Source organism: Polyodon spathula, chromosome 6 (assembly GCF_017654505.1).
Source record: "Polyodon spathula isolate WHYD16114869_AA chromosome 6, ASM1765450v1, whole genome shotgun sequence".
NCBI lineage: Eukaryota > Metazoa > Chordata > Actinopteri > Acipenseriformes > Polyodontidae > Polyodon > Polyodon spathula.
Genome location: NC_054539.1, coordinates 56762010 through 56779282, shown reverse-complemented (window position 1 = coordinate 56779282; position 17273 = coordinate 56762010).

Below are 17273 nucleotides of genomic sequence, written 5' to 3'. Positions count from 1 at the left end.
CAATGCTTTAGGATTTCGCACCATTCTGTTCTGCTTCATGCAAGGTAAGGTATTTAAAGGTCAAATATAAACATGTCGGCTGTAAGTAAGTCTTCATTACCTATACCTCTGCAAATAAGACCAGTACAAAAGTGAAGTATAAAGAATGGTGATCTACTTTAAGATATGCTGATACCTCATTTTGTTTTCATTTACAGTTGATGGGGGAGGTGAATTTATGTTGCTAACATTAATCAAATAGAACTATATAAAAATAGTAATAATCTTGTGAAACTGTAATGTGGTTCAAAATAAACTAGCTCTGTTTTAAAGCATCATATTCTGGAAGTGTCTATCATTGTATAATACTGTGGAGAGTGCTCTATGGTATTGTAGTGACCTCCATGCAGGGAGGTCACTACACTGCCTGTGTAACGATCAGATCCTGTCTTAGCACAGAAGAAATGTTGCAGGTAAGATAGTCAACATGAATGCAAAATGACAAACTGAGTATGCAAAATGGTTTAAATATGATAAATATTGAACACAAGACAGTACCTTTCAAGTGGTTCATGCAGCCCCTGTTACTTGAGTATTCTGTGTTCATCCATTTTCAAGCATATAGTAAACAGTTAGAGCAGTTGGTGGTGGTGTTTTAGTATTTTATGTGATCACTTTTTTTTTTTTTAAAGTCACTCTTTTCATAGTGGATCCCCATCAGAAAGTGCTTTACAAGATACGAGACTATGGTGTGTGAGTGAACTATGCATCAGCTGCAGAGTCACTTGCAATGTCTCGCCTGAAAGACGGAGCACAAGGAGGTTAAGTGACTTGCTCAAGGTCACACAATGAGTCAGTGGCTGAGCTTGGATTTGAACCGAGGACCTCCTGGTTACAAGCCTGTTTCTTTAAACGCTGGACCACACAGCCTTCTGATGTCATTTGAATGCTTAACTCTATGGATGGTGGAATTCAAATAATAAACATCATTGGCTTTGATTTAATTCTGAGAAACACTTCCCTGAAAGCAAGATAATCGTGGGAATACCAGGAATTTTTTTTTTTTTTTTTTGTGGGCAGCAGGTTCATTTCTCCCCCCCCAACACTGGAATGTAAAACTTCTGGGGTCAAAGACCGGCATGTCCACTGAAGTCATTTTTACACCAAAGACTTGATCGTTTTTAAAAGAATTGAAGTTGTGTAGCTGGAGGCATACTTTTTAACCAATATACATGTTTAGGGCCCTGCGAAATTCACAGGAGAATTCAAACATGACTAACCTGCAATTCAGTCTTAAACCTTCAATTCTCCCTGACTGCAATGCATGGTAAGAGACTAGTGGATGTGATAGTGGTTTCAAAGCCGTAACATTAAAGTTTAAACATACAATAAAGTTGCAGAATTAATAAATACATACTGAGCACTCACACAAGAGTTGCACAGCACAGGTGCCTGTATAAAAAAAAAAAAAAAAAAAAAAAAAAGTGTGTTTACACAAAGTTTATGAAAAATATACGAGGTACGACACCTGATTTTATTTTTAAACACTGAAATTCAGAATCAATTATACGGTGACATTGGTTTTATGTTGGGGAAATATTAAGAAAAATAAAAAAACTGAAATCTTGCTTGCATAAGTATTCAACCCCTGTGCTGTGGAAGCTCCCAGTTTGCACAGATGAAAGAAATTGCCCTAACGAGGACACAATTACCTTACCATTGGCCTGTGAACCATTAAAGTTGCTGTCACATTTTCTGGATAAAAACCCCACTGTTGAAGGATCATTAGTAAGGCTGTGAATCTGAAGGAAAATGAAGACCAAAGAGCATTCTGCAGAAGTTGGAGATAAAGTAATACAAATGCATAGATTAGGGAAAGGGTACAAAATAATATCCAAGTGTTTGGATATCCCAGTGAGCAGAGTTGGATCAATAATCATGAAGTGGAAGCTGCCTCACACCACCCAGGCACTGCCAACAAAAGGCTGTCCCTCAAAACTCCGTGCTCAAACAAGAAGGAGACTTGTGAGAGAAGCCACAGAGAGGCCAACACTCACTTTGAAGGAGCTACAGAGTTCAGTGGCTGGGAGTGGAGAAATGGTGCGCCAGTCAACCATATCAAGAGCTCTGCATAACACTGGCCTGTATGGGAGGGTGACAAGAAAGAAGCCATTGCTATCTGAAAGCACGTCTGGAGTTTGCAAAAAGCATGAGAGTGACCCAGCTGCGATGTGGGAAAAGGTTTTGTGGTCAGATGAGACCAAGATGGAGCTTTTTGGCCAAAACTCAAAGCGCTATGTGTGGCGCAAACCTAACACTGCCCATGCCTCAAGACACACCATCCCTACAGTGAAGTATGGTGGTGGCAGCATCATGCTGTGGGGATGCTTCTTATCAGCAGGGACTGGGCATCTTGTTACAATTGAAGGAAGAATGGATGGAGCAAAATACAGGAAAATACTGCAAGAGAATCTGCTTCAGTCTGCTAAAAAAACTGAAGCTTGGGAGGAAATTCACCTTTCAGCAGGACAATGCTCCCAAGCACAAGGCCAAAGCAACATTGGAATGGCTCAAGAACAAAAAGGTGAATGTCCTACAGTGGCCCAGTCAAAGTCCTGATCTCAATCCCATTGAGAATCTGTGGCACTATTTCAAAATTGCGGTCCACAAGCGTCGTCCAACCAACCTGAACAACCTGGAGCAAATCTGCCAAGAATGGGCCAAAATCACTCCGACATTGTGTGCAAAGCTGGTACATACTTACCCCAAAAGACTTAAAGCTGTTATTGCAGTGAAAGGTGGCTCTACCAAATATTAATGTGAGGGGGTTGAATACTTATGCAAGCAAGATATTTCAGTTTTTTATTTTTCTTAAATATTTCCCAACATAAAACCAGTCACCTTACAATAATTGATTTTGAGTTTAAGTGTTTTAAAATAAAATATCAAACAGAACGAAATTTCAATGTACCATTTGTAATTCAGTAATATAAAAGAATTGGTCAGGGGTCTGAATACTTTTGCAAGGCACTGTATATATAATTAATCCTGTTTTTTTTTTTTAGAACACAGACTCAAGCCAGGAGAAAATGTTCTTACAAAACCTTACCATTTAATAAGTGTCATTTACAATAAGGTCCCCGATCATAGGTTATGAAAATATCCTTAATTTGTAATAGCCACACAACCTACTAAGCTTAAGTTTTATTGCTTCATTTTTGCTTAAACTTCTAAAACACCCTATTAGTACTGTTATTTTGTATATTTACCAATTTAAATTAACATGTATGAGTTTGTTTGTTTCGTTTTTTTCCCCAGCAGTTCAGTGCCAGCACAGCTAGTGATAAAACACGGTCTGTTTACCTCATCCGGACCATGGCTTGGATGGTGAAAACATAAACTTACAGCTTCGCCGGTCACTCTAAGCGCTATTTGAAAGATGGTTGAAGATATCTTCTTGTAGGGGGGTTAGTTGTTTTGTTTTTTATTCAATTGGAATTTTACTCAGTCCTGTACAATTTTATATATATATTTAAAAAAAAAAAAAAAACTGCTTACTATCTGAGAAGATTTAGTTTAGGTTTCTCTTACAAAGAAATTACAATCAAATGGGTAGATTACAGTGAGGAAAAAAAATTAAGAGTTGGGCATATTTTATTTAACAGAAATCAAACCGATATTCAGAGGTTATTTGTTATTAAGCAAAACAACTGCATCACATTCAAACACGTTCACTCTCCTCTTCTTGTCCCGCCTTATAGCAACCAATACACACTCCTGATTCGCTGGTACAGTACTTCCTGACCTCCCAACTCTCACCTAATAGATACTCGTCAACTGACAGTAAATGTACTGTATTCAAGCCCCCAAAACAAGCACGAGTGTAGTGGCGCAGATCGGAGGCGCTCACGGCGCCGCTTCGAAAATGGCTTATATCGCGTAATAAAATATTGCAGCGTTTGTAAAGCATAGTATTGTAAATCAATTTAAAATAAACGACATGTCGTCAAATTGAAGTAATACTATAAACACAACGAAACTACTGTACAACACAGATTACACTGAATATGCACTATTATAGATTAAAAAAATATGTTTTGCATGTGGTTGTTTTTCATATGTAATTGACATCATTGCCCCATGAATAGATATGCTCCTGGTGCATTGTTTGAATGGAAACAAGTGTGTCTTGTCCCGTGTTGGGGGTTTCTGTGGTTTTGCCCACTGTAGCACATCTGTTGCTTGTCACGTTACACATGTCTGTAGGTATGATCCATTATCACCTGCTTGCTACCTCTGTTTTGGTTTCCAGTTATGTGGTTTTCTACAAATGTTCCCATTCCAGGAACATACAGGCGACTGTCTTGATGGACACATTAGTCAATGAAGTCATTCCACTGAGGGGTGAGCGGTTGCATGGACATCCACTAGTGTGCCCATTGTGAAGTCATCCTTCTGTTTTCCAATGCTGAATAGCTTATACACTTTGACTTGTATTCATGTTTTTCTTGTCCAGTCAGTGTACATTTCTCACTAGATAAATGTGACATTAAGAAGAACATAAGAAAGTTTACAAACGAGAGGAGGCCATTCGGCCCATCTTGCTCGTTTGGTTGTTAGTAGCTTATTGATCCCAAAATCTCATCAAGCAGCTTCTTGAAGGATCCCAGGGTGTCAGCTTCAACAACATTACTGGGGAGTTGATTCCAGACCCTCACAATTCTCTGTGTAAAAACATTGTTGCTACCTCTGTTCTGATTTTTTTGAATGACTAATATAAAGAGAATCGCTCCCTTAATCATTAGTATTCATGTCTAAAATACACTAAAACATGGATTAATGTATCCATTTCTTTTTTCAATTTGTTAACCAAAACAATATTAAATAACTTCACGTGTTTTTTGCTATTGCAGATCAGAAGGAAGCTGTGGGTGTAGTGCCAGGTCAGTGGGTTTATGTGAGTGACACCCACGTACAAACTGTTCCTGAATCAAGACTACTCAATTCTCAAGCCTATCTGCTTTTCTATGAAGCATTGTTATAGTAATGCTGTATTAAGATATTGGCCTGCCTTCTACATTCAGCTCCAGCTGACTTTTGACTTTTATGAAACATCTCACACCACAGATCATAGCATTCTTCTTGACTGCCTTCAGAAGTATGCTGGGATCTCTGGAACCTGTCTCTCCTGGCTGTCCTCTTACCTATCTGGACTCATGCAGTCTGCTTTCTATGATGGAAGCAGTGCTGACGCAAACCTGGTCATCTGCAGTGTACCTCAAGGGTCAGTTCATGGGCCTCTTCTCTTCAACATCTACATGCTTCCCTTGGGTCACCTCATCCACCAACATAGCCTCAAGACATTGAGGCCTGGATGTCTGCCAATTTTTTTTCAGCTCAACACTAACAAATCTGAACTTCTTCTAGTAGGATCGAAAACTCAACTCACAAATCTCAATATTGCTGCCTTGAACCTCGGAAACTGTCTGCTGCTGCCTTCTCCCAACAGTATGAAGCCTTGGTGTACTTCTGAATAGTAACCTTTCCTTTGATGCTCAAATCTCCTCTGTAGTCAAATCCTCCTTCTACCACCTCCAAAACATCTCAAAGGTCTGTAAGTTCTCTCCTGGATGCAGAGATACTCTATCATGCATTCATCTCCTCTGGACTCGACTACTGCAACTTTCTCTATGATGGTCTTCCGTCACGCGCCATAAACAGATTGCAGCTGGTTCAAAATGCCACTGCTAGGGCCCTTGCCAGATGTAAAAAACATGATCACATTACACCCTGTCTTGCCCAGCTGCACTGACTACCTGTAAAATTCAGGATTACTTTCAAAATTCTCCAGCTTGCCTACAAGGCCCTTCATCACACAGGTCCAGAATATCTCTCCAACCTGCTGACCCGCTGTGTCCCTGCATGCAAGCTGAGGTCCCCTGACTCTGGCTTTCTTGCTATACCCAAGGAAAAGTGCATCACTCTCAGAAAGTGCACTTTTAGCTTCATGGCCCAACTCTCTGGAACTCTCTCCCAGCTTTAGTGCGTGTAGCTTCCACAGTCGCTCACTTCAAATCAACTCTCAAGACCCACTTTTTTCTCTCTTGCTTTCAATACTCTTTAGCCTGATATCTGTTATTCGCTGCTGACTAAATTACTATTTCAGGTTTTTCACTCCATCTTATTCGTATGACACACAAATCCACAATGTTTAAAATTCACATCCTAGCCTTGTTGATTTTTTGCTGTTTGTATTTAATGTACTATTCACTATATTTCACTGTATTTAATGTATTATGCATTGTTCCTCACTATCTTGTAAAGTGTTTTGTGATGGTGGACCACTATGAAAGGCACTATATAAAATAAATATTGATTGATTGATAACTTTAAATGCATTCATAAAATACTCTCTCAGCATGTTACATTTTTCTTCATAATGTTGATGTTGATATTTCATGCATGATTATCAGTTGTACATATTTATTTTTGTAGAAAGAAAACAAGATCTCCTTATACAAAAGCATAAAATCAAATCAAATAACGTGGCCTTGACATGATGTTCTATAGATAAACAACAGAAGTTGTTTACATTTTACAGTGTGGGATATTGTAGTAAATGAGTGTATGCGTATTAACCATTTAAAATTGTATATTTAAAATGCAATATTGACATAAAAAGATATCCTATGTATTTTTCTTCTTACAAAGTGAGTGTATTATTTTAATAATGTGTATTCCATTGTAATATATTTTCCCCAGGCTTGTCATCTAATTGTGATGAAACTTTTCTTAGCACAAGTTTCTCTAGGCCACGATGACCTATTTATGCTTTTTTTTTTCTGTCTTTGATTAATTATGCCAATGAAGACTGTATCCTCAGAAATATCTTTACAGCCACTTCCGAGAGGGTTGCAAGTTTAACACATGCAGTCCTTAAAAATTCTAATATTAACATATTTTTCCAAATATAGGTTATCAGAACCAATCACCATTATAGCAAGAAAAATCAAGATTTTTTTTTTTTCATTTTTGTTTGGCAATATCTTTTTTATTATTATTCATGAAGATAGAATGAAACAACAACTACAGAAGAGAGAAATATAAAGGAAAAAATTAAGATAATGTAATGTGTTTGCCAAAAGACGAAATAGCCTTGTAGTTCAAACTTACAGGAACTAGTTTCCCTCCTTTACCTACAGATGATTAATCTAATTCAAAATCATAAGAGCTGAGGTAATAAATAAATGAAGTACATTCAACTGTCAGTAATATGAATTTCAAAAGACCAATAAAAAATGTTCTTATCGGTAATTCTTATTATTACAGTAACAGTGAAATCAAATTTCAATTACAGTAAAATAAAGTATTATACATTTAAAAGTACTGTGCATTTTATTGAATACATTTGTAAGTTACATTTTTTAAAGTATACATTGCAAAAATAGTTTCATAAAAATAGTTACAGTATTTAAATTGATTGTACAATACTGTATGTTTAAACTGTTCAAGCCACCCTGAACTGCATTTAAAATCTGCATGTCCCAGCTGCTGTGCTGATTGTATTAGTTTTGTGTCTTATCATGGTTCATGAAACACTGTTGACTTGTATCCAGTTTGTTGTTCACAGGCCTATATTATTGCATAATGGTTGAATTGGGAAAGTTGAAATCTGCAGCAACATCTTTCTTTTTATTGTATGGTGGTGCATTATTCATCACTTTACACACCTTGACTTTGGTGTGCAAGGATAATGCATGTTGTTTGCACTGCCCACTCATTTCAATGCTTCATGGAAATGGCATTGATGAGTTGGCACTGTGGTAACTCAAAATACATCATAGGATAAGTAGTCCCAAAACAACACAAAATACAGTACAGAGGCACTAATCTGGATGCAGGTTAATAATTTTTCCCATAAGCTTTACACTCAACTGTTCAAACTAGGGCAATTCATTTTATTCAAATTTCCTTCCCTGTGGGGGACTCCAATTAATTTGCACTCAAAAAATTTGTGTAAGGTGAATTCCTATTATAAAATGTAATTTACAATAAGCAAATGCTCGATTTGGCCGGGACCATGTAGAAAATTCATAGTATTAGGAAATTAATATAATCTAAGCTCGTTTTATGAAAATTTACTGTATTTCTTATGAGTAAATTAAGTGAAGTCGGCAAACATTTGGGAGACTGTTTTCATCAATGATAAATGCTTTATTTGAAACGGTTAATTAACTTTACCAACAAATTAAGAATTTTTGATTTAGGCTCAATTTGATTAACCTATACCCTACCAGGATAAGCCACAGTTGGAAAATACCGCTAGATTGGATCAAGTACCTGGTCCTGGTTATCCTGGGATTATCCCCTATTCCTGGTAGTGGCTGGCTACACCTTGATTTTACCAGTGCTCTGTGGCACGTTTTTCTTCCTGAAATAAGGTTTGGGGACAGAAATTGAGGGTAAATGTTACACAATCAAAACTAGATACGTACTGTATGAAACAAATGCAAAACTGCATACATCTTTATTATCATCGGCACAACATATAATAACAATGTACTGATGAATATTACACTATTTTCCTGTACTAGATATCCCATTTAAATATCTAATGAAAATATACAATAATACCAAATAGAGCAGGAACACTGGACATATGATGCTGCCTACAAAAAGACATGCGACAACCGGACAAGCTGTAATGACTTAATGTCTCTTGAGGGGTTCTTTTGTATGACCTGCCATATAAGCAGAAAGATTTTCCTAATCCTAATTTTCCTATAATAATAATAATAATAATAATAATTGAGACAGTTATCTAAACATTTGTTTCAAATACAGTACACAGTTAATATAGTTACAACAGGATGCACATATCACATAACTTGATTGCTGTACTGCATATAGCATGTACAAGACATAAGTAATATATGACTACAAATTCTGTTATTCTTTAAAACTTTTATGGGCCTATAGAAGGGTGGTGGGTAATTCACTTTGCACACGGGAGACAGAAAGGTGTATTTTGAAACACCTCAGAGGTGTCGAGTTTTATTTTCTTTTTACAATGATTCATTTTAGCCTGCAGAGGGCGCCGCTGTCTGTGGCCTGAATACTGCCAACAGTAAACAGGACTACACATTTACCAATTCAGGTGCAGGGTCCAGTGCACATGGAAGTGCTTAAAATAATAATGAAAACAAAAGGCGAAAGACAAAGGGAAAATAAAACACAGTAATAAAACTACAAAAGAAAGGTGCTGCACTCGGCAGCGTCACCCCAACCATCACTATCCGCACGGCCCAGGTCGCTGTCCTACGCCCCGCCTTAGCCTGCTCCTTATACATATATATATGGGGTCTGCCCAGGGTTTCGCTGCTAATATTATTCTTTTATTTTCTATCTGATTTATTTATTTTTTTGACCATTCTCGGTCTTGGAGCCGAGCCTCCACTAGCCTTTTAGGGGCAGACCTGAGGGAACCACAGAGCGTTATCATCTTATAGGTACAGAAATCCCCCAAAGCCCGCCCTTCAGCCCTCTTCACACCCTCTTTCCCACCTCTCCGTGTCAATGCCATGACTGACCGATGGATATTACTAGGCTGCTCCCCCCTATCTGCAGGACCATGCATACACCAGATAGTCAGTACAAACTTCCCCTGTTACAGGGCCATTATTTTATGCAGAAATAAATATTACATATAAAATCAACTTAATGTAGGTTGTGCACGTTCTTATGGAAAGTAAAAACACAGCTTTTGCTGTGGATATCCTTTTTTTCTCTGATACATTAGAAAACAGTTTGATTCAGTTCATGCTTCACAAGCAACACAATTTGCTTGTTTCCCTCTTCTATTCTTCCCCTCCCATTTTCTGTTTGCATTCTGGGGTAGCGAACCAGGGATAACTCAGGGTTATCTGTCCCACACTCTTTTTCACAAGCAAATTTTAAATATGTTTTTTTTTTTTTTTTTTTGTCTGCTGTTCTTTACGGATGTTATATGGCAATTACTGCTTATAATATCGTATATGTATGTAATATCTGTATTAAATAAATAATAACATAACACTAACAGTAAAATAAATTAACTTGACACAGCTAACATTTTATTAAGCCCTTTATTTCAGTGGACTGAAAATTTCACATGTTTATATATTTTATAAATGTAGCAACTTTTAATTTAACTTTTAATTTTTTCTTCTGCAAATGGGTTTTTTTTTCACTATGTGCTTTTGCACTGGGGACTGCAGCTTTAAAGTTGAATGTCTGTTTTGTGGAAATATTTGAAATGACAAAACAGTGGACATACTGCAGCAACTTTGAATTGTATTTCACCAGTCATTTAAATATGTTAATTCACTGCACTTTATCGTGAATGTGTGCTGTGCTCTACCTTTTTAAGCATGTCTAATTGTAAATGTAATGTACCTAATGTTAAAAGTACTCCCTTTGCAAAAATGCCTATAATTTAGCCCCTGCCCGGAATAGGGGAATATCCTATATATATAATATATATATATATATATATATATATATATATATATATATATATATATATCAGTCCTTAGAAATTCAGGCATATGATTGGTTAAAACCTCATCACATGACCAAAAATAAATCCAACTATTGCTCCCATGACACTGCTTACGGTCAATAGTTTTTATACAAACTCCCTCAAATTACGTTAATATGCTGAGCGTCCTTCCTGTCTTCACAGAACAAAGTAAAATGGCAGACAAACCTGCATCTCGCTGGACAGTGATTTTATGACGTAACAAAAAATTAATTACAAAATGTACTACAAAACAAAGATGCTGCAAACACTAAAATCATCATAAAAACTTTGCTTTCAGTGTTTAACGACTTCCTAAAATTTAAATTACTCCAATTTAACAATGCAAATAAATACGACATTCACAAACTAATTCCTCTGAGAATTCTATACTACAGTGAAAAAGTTATATATTTATTTGTTCTGTAACGGCTATATTTAAACAAACTATATAAAATCTTATTTAGTAAACCAAAGGATTGGAAAGGAGTCAGTGAAAGAACTTATCAATATAATTATTCTTCATTATTGAATATATAATATATATATATTATATATATATATATATATATATATATATATATATATATACACACACACACATATAGTACTGTGGAAAAGTTTTAGTCAGGTGTGAAAAAATGCTGTAAAGTAATAATGCTTTCAAAAATAGACATGTTAATAGTTTATATTTATCAATTAACAAAATGCAAAGTGAGTGAACAGAAGAAAAATCTACATCAAATCAATATTTGGTGTGACCACCCTTTGCCTTCAAAACAGCATCAATTCTTCTAGGTACACTTGCACACAGTTTTTGAAGGAACTTGGCAGGTAGGTTGACCCAAACATCTTGGCAAACTAACCACAGTTCTTCTGTGGATTTAGGCAGCCTCAGTTGCTTCTCTCTCTTTATGTAATCCCAGACAGACTCGATGATGTTGAGATCAGGACTCTGAGGGGGCAGTACCATCACTTCCAGGACTCCTTGTTCTTCTTTACACTGAAGATAGTTCTTAATGCCTTTCACTGTATGTTTGGGGTCATTGTCATGCTGCAGAATAAATTTGGGGCCAATCAGATGCCTCCCTGATGGTATTGCATGATGGATAAGTATCTGCCTGTACTTCTCAGCATTGAGAAGACCATTAATTATGCAGCCCCAAACTTGCAAGGAACCTCCACAATGCTTCATTGTTGCCTGCAGACACTCATTCGTGCACCACTCTCCAGCCCTTCGGCGAACAAAATGCCTTCTGCTGCAGCCAAATATTTCAAATTTTGACTCATCAGTCCAGAGCACCTGCTGCCATTTTTCTGCACCACAGTTCCTGTGTTTTCATGCATAGTTGAGTCACTTGGCCTTGTTTCCACGTCGGAGGTATGGCTTTTTGGCCGCAAGTCTTCCATGAAGGCCACTTCTGACCCTACTTCTCCGGACAGTGAATGGGTGTACTACTGTCAATTGCGAAGGGAAGTAAGCATGATGTGTCTTTCATCTGCTGCAGTAAGTTTCCTTGGTTGACCACTGCGTCTACGGTCCTCAACGTTGCCCATTTCTTTGTGATTCTTCAAAAGAGCTTGGACAGCACATCTGGAAACCCCTGTCTGCCTTGAAATTTCTGCCTGGGAGAGACTTTGCTGATGCAGTATAACTACTTTGTGTCTTGTTGCTGTGCTTAGTCTTGCCATGGTGTATGACTTTTGACAGTAAACTGTCTTCAGCAACCTCACCTTGTTAGCTGGGTTTGGCTGTTCCTCACCCAGTTTTATTCCTCCTACACAGCTGTTTCTGTTTCAGTTAATGATTGTGTTTCAACCTACGTATTGAATTGATGATCATTAGCGCCTGTTTGGTATAATTGTTTAATTATACACCTGACTATATGTCTACAAAATCCCTGACTTTGTGCAAGTGTACCTAGAAGAACTGACGCTGTTTTGAAGGCAAAGGGTGGTCACACCAAATATGGAATTGATGTAGATTTTTCTTCTGTTCACTCACTTTGCATTTTGTTAATTGATAAATATAAACTATTAACATGTCTATTTTTGAAAGCCTTCTTACTTTATAGCATTTTTTCACACCTGCCTAAAACTTTTGCACAGTACTGTGTATCTTGGCCACAGCAGTTACAGACACTTGCAAAGTTCTTGCGATTTGTCTTAAAGATATATACACACACACACACACACACATATATATATATATATGTATATATATATATATATCTATATATATATATATATATATATATATATATACTGGATGTCTAAAAAATCCCTGACTTTGTGCCCGAATCTGAATTTACAAAAAAAAAAAAAAAAAAAAGCGAAAGAAAAAAAAAAAGCGAATTGGTTAGACGAGTGGTACCCTTACAGCACCAGGCAAGTGAATGAGTCCTAAGAAGAATATTAATATTCATTTAACTCTCTCAGTTAGTGATACGCAGTAGTACAGAAGAGTCATCTATTCGGGTGATGATAAAAGCTATTGGAAAGCCCACCATGCTGATCAAAAGTGGAAAAACATGGGTTTTCTATGCTGTTGGAAAATGTTTAGTTTTACGTTTGCAAAGTATTTATATATATATATATTATATAATATATATATATATATATATATATATATATATATATATATATATATATATATACAACACATCTTATCCAGGTATGGTCATCGCTGCCCGTATATCAGGAGAGCGAGCCGGTAATGTTTCAGAGGAGAGAGTTTATAGTTCTCCCATCAAAGGGTGAAACTCGAAGGAGAGGTCAGGTATCCAAATGACATACACAGGGTGTGTGTGTGTATATATATATATATATATATATATATAAGATATATATATATATATATATATATATATATATATATATATAAAATGTATATCACTGAACGGATAAATTCTAGAATACTCTCGGTGAGCTGGTGCCAGATAGAACAGCCACTTAAACCAGAGAAAAAATCTGAAGCATTTGTAACTACATTACTGCTGAAGGAGCAGTTGGTTTGTATGTCTTTGGTAACAGGAAAGTATGCAACAACTGGCTAATTTAGAATATTAATATTCATTTAACTCTCTCAGTTAGTGATACGCAGTAGTACAGAAGAGTCATCTATTCGGGTGATGATAAAAGCTATTGGAAAGCCCACCATGCTGATCAAAAGTGGAAAAACATGGGTTTTCTATGCTGTTGGAAAATGTTTAGTTTTACGTTTGCAAAGTTATAACCAGCGGAGGCGGGTATCTCCCTACAAACCGGCGGCTTGCAGGTCTTGGATCATCAGTATGGGGCGGTGGTCTCCCCTCGGCCCGCGGGGCGGGCGGTCGGCATTCTAGTCCTCTATTGGCAAGGCGGCGGTTAGTTCGTCCCTCAGGGCCAATCGTCTACCTGGGCCTAGTTAGGGGCATTGGTCTCCCTGGCCAGCTGGCGCATCTATATATATATATATATATATATATATATATATATATATATATATATATATATATATATATATATATATATATATATACACACATGACGTATAGAACCGAGTATCGACGAAGCCCGGAATCATCTTCGGAGATAACCTGCCTTACATCAAGAAGGGAGTACCCCGGGCAAACAGGGTGAAACTCAGAAGGGGCCATTAGTTTCCCACTTGACATACCTCTCCAGTCCATTTATACTATATGTCGTGTCTGTGTGTGTGTGTGTATATATATATATATATATATATATATACAGTGCACTGGTGCCAGATAGAACAGCCACTTAAACCAGAGAAAAAATCTGAAGCATTTGTAACTACATTACTGCTGAAGGAGCAGTTGGTTTGTATGTCTTTGGTAACAGGAAAGTATGCAACAACTGGCTAATTTAAAATGTCTGGATGATTCAGATATATAGTGGCCCCTAATAATTTTGTATTAAATAATGTGTTTTTTAGTAGAATAACAACATTATACGCTACATGTAGGAAGCAGTGGATCAAATGTGGTTCATAATTGAGTCTAGCTGGTCACAAAATATGTATTTATTCTGTCAGGGTTCAAACTGCACAATATTAACTAAACACTCAAACAGAGCCAGACAATAATTTTAACCATGGGATGGTACAGGTGAGACAAGAACATGGCTTCCCCCCTGATGCACATGGGCACCTATTTTGGCGCGTTAAGGAAGGATATGGCCTGCACCCTGGTTGAATTTTGACCTCAGTAGTTTGATATGAATATGATATTATTATGACTTTATGACAGGAACATTAATTTGGCCTGATACTTCTCCAAAACTATCCTTGCGTGGCTACTTGAAGGTCTGCAGGTTTTACTGATTACATCTGGACCATCTCCTGTTGTATTGATTAGGTGTAGAGGAACTGTCTGTGGCTATGCGGTAGCTACTCTTATCTGCAATGCCGCAGCAGAAACACTGGCTTGTTGTGCAGGAAGCCTGCTAGGGTGCATATGCACAGGCACCCCTGCTTGCTGTATAGGAGCCCTGCCTCATTAATAAGTCTAGCTGGTCACAAAAGGGCTGGATGTATTTATTCTTTCAGAATTCAGAGTGCACAATGTTTACTTGAACACTGAGTAAGTGCCAAATGGCAGAATCATACTTATTTACTCAGTCTACAGCACATCACTCCTCTATTTATATCACTCTATTAAACTTAACTTTAGCAAAGCTTTTATTTTTTCAAAGAATTAATCAAACTACACATCAGTGTCCTGTATTTTCTGCTCTTTATTTTCTGTTGAGATTAATTGATTCTGAGAAGGATTCCAAAATGAACTGTCTTCCGTTGTTATTCTGTATTGTCTTTTTGAATTTGTGTGCAACTAGGCTTTATAACATGTAGTTAATTCAAAATAGAATGGCATATATAAAGCATCAATTTTTCAAAACATGGTTTATGCTGGTAATGAAGAGGTGGATACAGATTTAGAAAAAGGGCTATGTCAGAATAATGTTCCCTCGTAGCTAAAATGCTTTCCCACTTTGGCATATCAAATTTAAATGTTCTAACATTAAACTACACTGTCAAATTTAAATGATAATGTTAAAATGCATTTTAAATTAAATGGTTCAGTTATTGTTGAATGCAAATATTCAATCCACAAACTAAGAAAAATAATATAGGTATTTGACCAGGTATTTATTAAATTTCGCCTTATAGCAGAATATGTTGTAATAACATTTTTTTTTAAAACACATTTATTAATGGAAAGAAAACATTCAGTTAAAAAAAAAAAAAAAAAAAAAAAAAAAAAAAATCAATCAAAAGTCTCTGCTTGAGAAAGGCCTAGGATTGAATGGCAGGGATATTTAGGCCTTTTGCCCTAGAACAGTGGTTCCCAACCTTTTTCAATGTAGGAACCACCTTGGTGACTGAATTATTCCCAAGGACCACTTGCCACACATTTTTTCACAAAGGCATTTTGAAACTAATGTGTTTGTGTATATGTACATATGTAGAAAGTAGTCAAAACTATGTACATAACTTAATGATTCCTGGGCTTGAATCTTCGCTACCAGATCAGCAAGAAATTTTGTCATTTTGCCCAAAGTTGCTAATGGCAAAGGTCCAGTTTCTTGTTTAAAATTGTTTATTTTTTTACATTCTGAATGCTTTGTAGATACAGTGCCTATACAAAGTCTACATCCCCTTGAACTTTTTTTCACATTTTGTTGTCAGTGTCTCAGAGTATCATGCATATAAATGAGGATTTATTTTCACTTATCTACACACTATACTCCATACTGTTAAGGGGAACAAAGTTTTATTGAGAAAAAAAATATTTATTAAAAATGTAAAACTGAAAGATCATAATTGGGTAAGTCTCCATCCACCTGAGTTAATACTTGGTGGAAGCACCTTTGGCAGCAATTACAGCTGTGAATCTGTTGGGATAGGTCTCTTCCAACTTTGCACACCTATATTTGGCAATATTTGACCATTCTTCTTTACAAAACTGTTCAAGCTCTGTCAAGTTCCTTGGGGAGCTTTGATGGGCAGCTTTCTTGCAGAGGGCAGCACGTTTTTCTCTTGGACTTCTCTGTACTTTGCTCCATTCACTTTCCCTTCTATCCTGACAAGTGCCCCAGTCCCTGCTGATGAGGGTCCATCTCCATAACATGATGCTACCACCACCATGCTTCACAGTAGGAATGGTGTTCTTTGGGTGATGGGCTGTGCTGGGTTTGCGCCAAACATAACGGCTTGAATTTAGGCCAAAAAGTTCAATTTTAGTTTCGTCAGACCACTTGGTGGTGCCATACACCTTCCACTTCTTAATAATCATCTTGACCGTGCGCCAAGGGATAGTCAAGGCCTTTGATATTTCCCGGAGTTCTTTTGAAAGCGCCTTGATGCTCATGGTTGAGTCTTTGCTTTGAAATGCACTACCCAGCAGAGGGAACCTACAGGAACTGCTGAATTTATCTCGAAATAATGTGAATCACTACAATTTAACAGAGGTGGAGGCCACTTAGCTTGGTGTGTGATTTTGAAGGTGATTGGTTACACCTGAGCTAATTTAGGATTGCTATTACAAGGGTGGTGGACACTTATCCATCCAAGCTATTTTTTTTTTTATGTTTAATTCATTTTTTACAAATTTCTAGAATTTTTGTTCACTTGGAAGTTGTGGGTTAAGATGTGTAGAAAAATGAAAAAAAAAACAACACAATTTTAATACATTTTAATTCCAGGCTATAAGGCAACAAAAGGTGAAAAATGTGA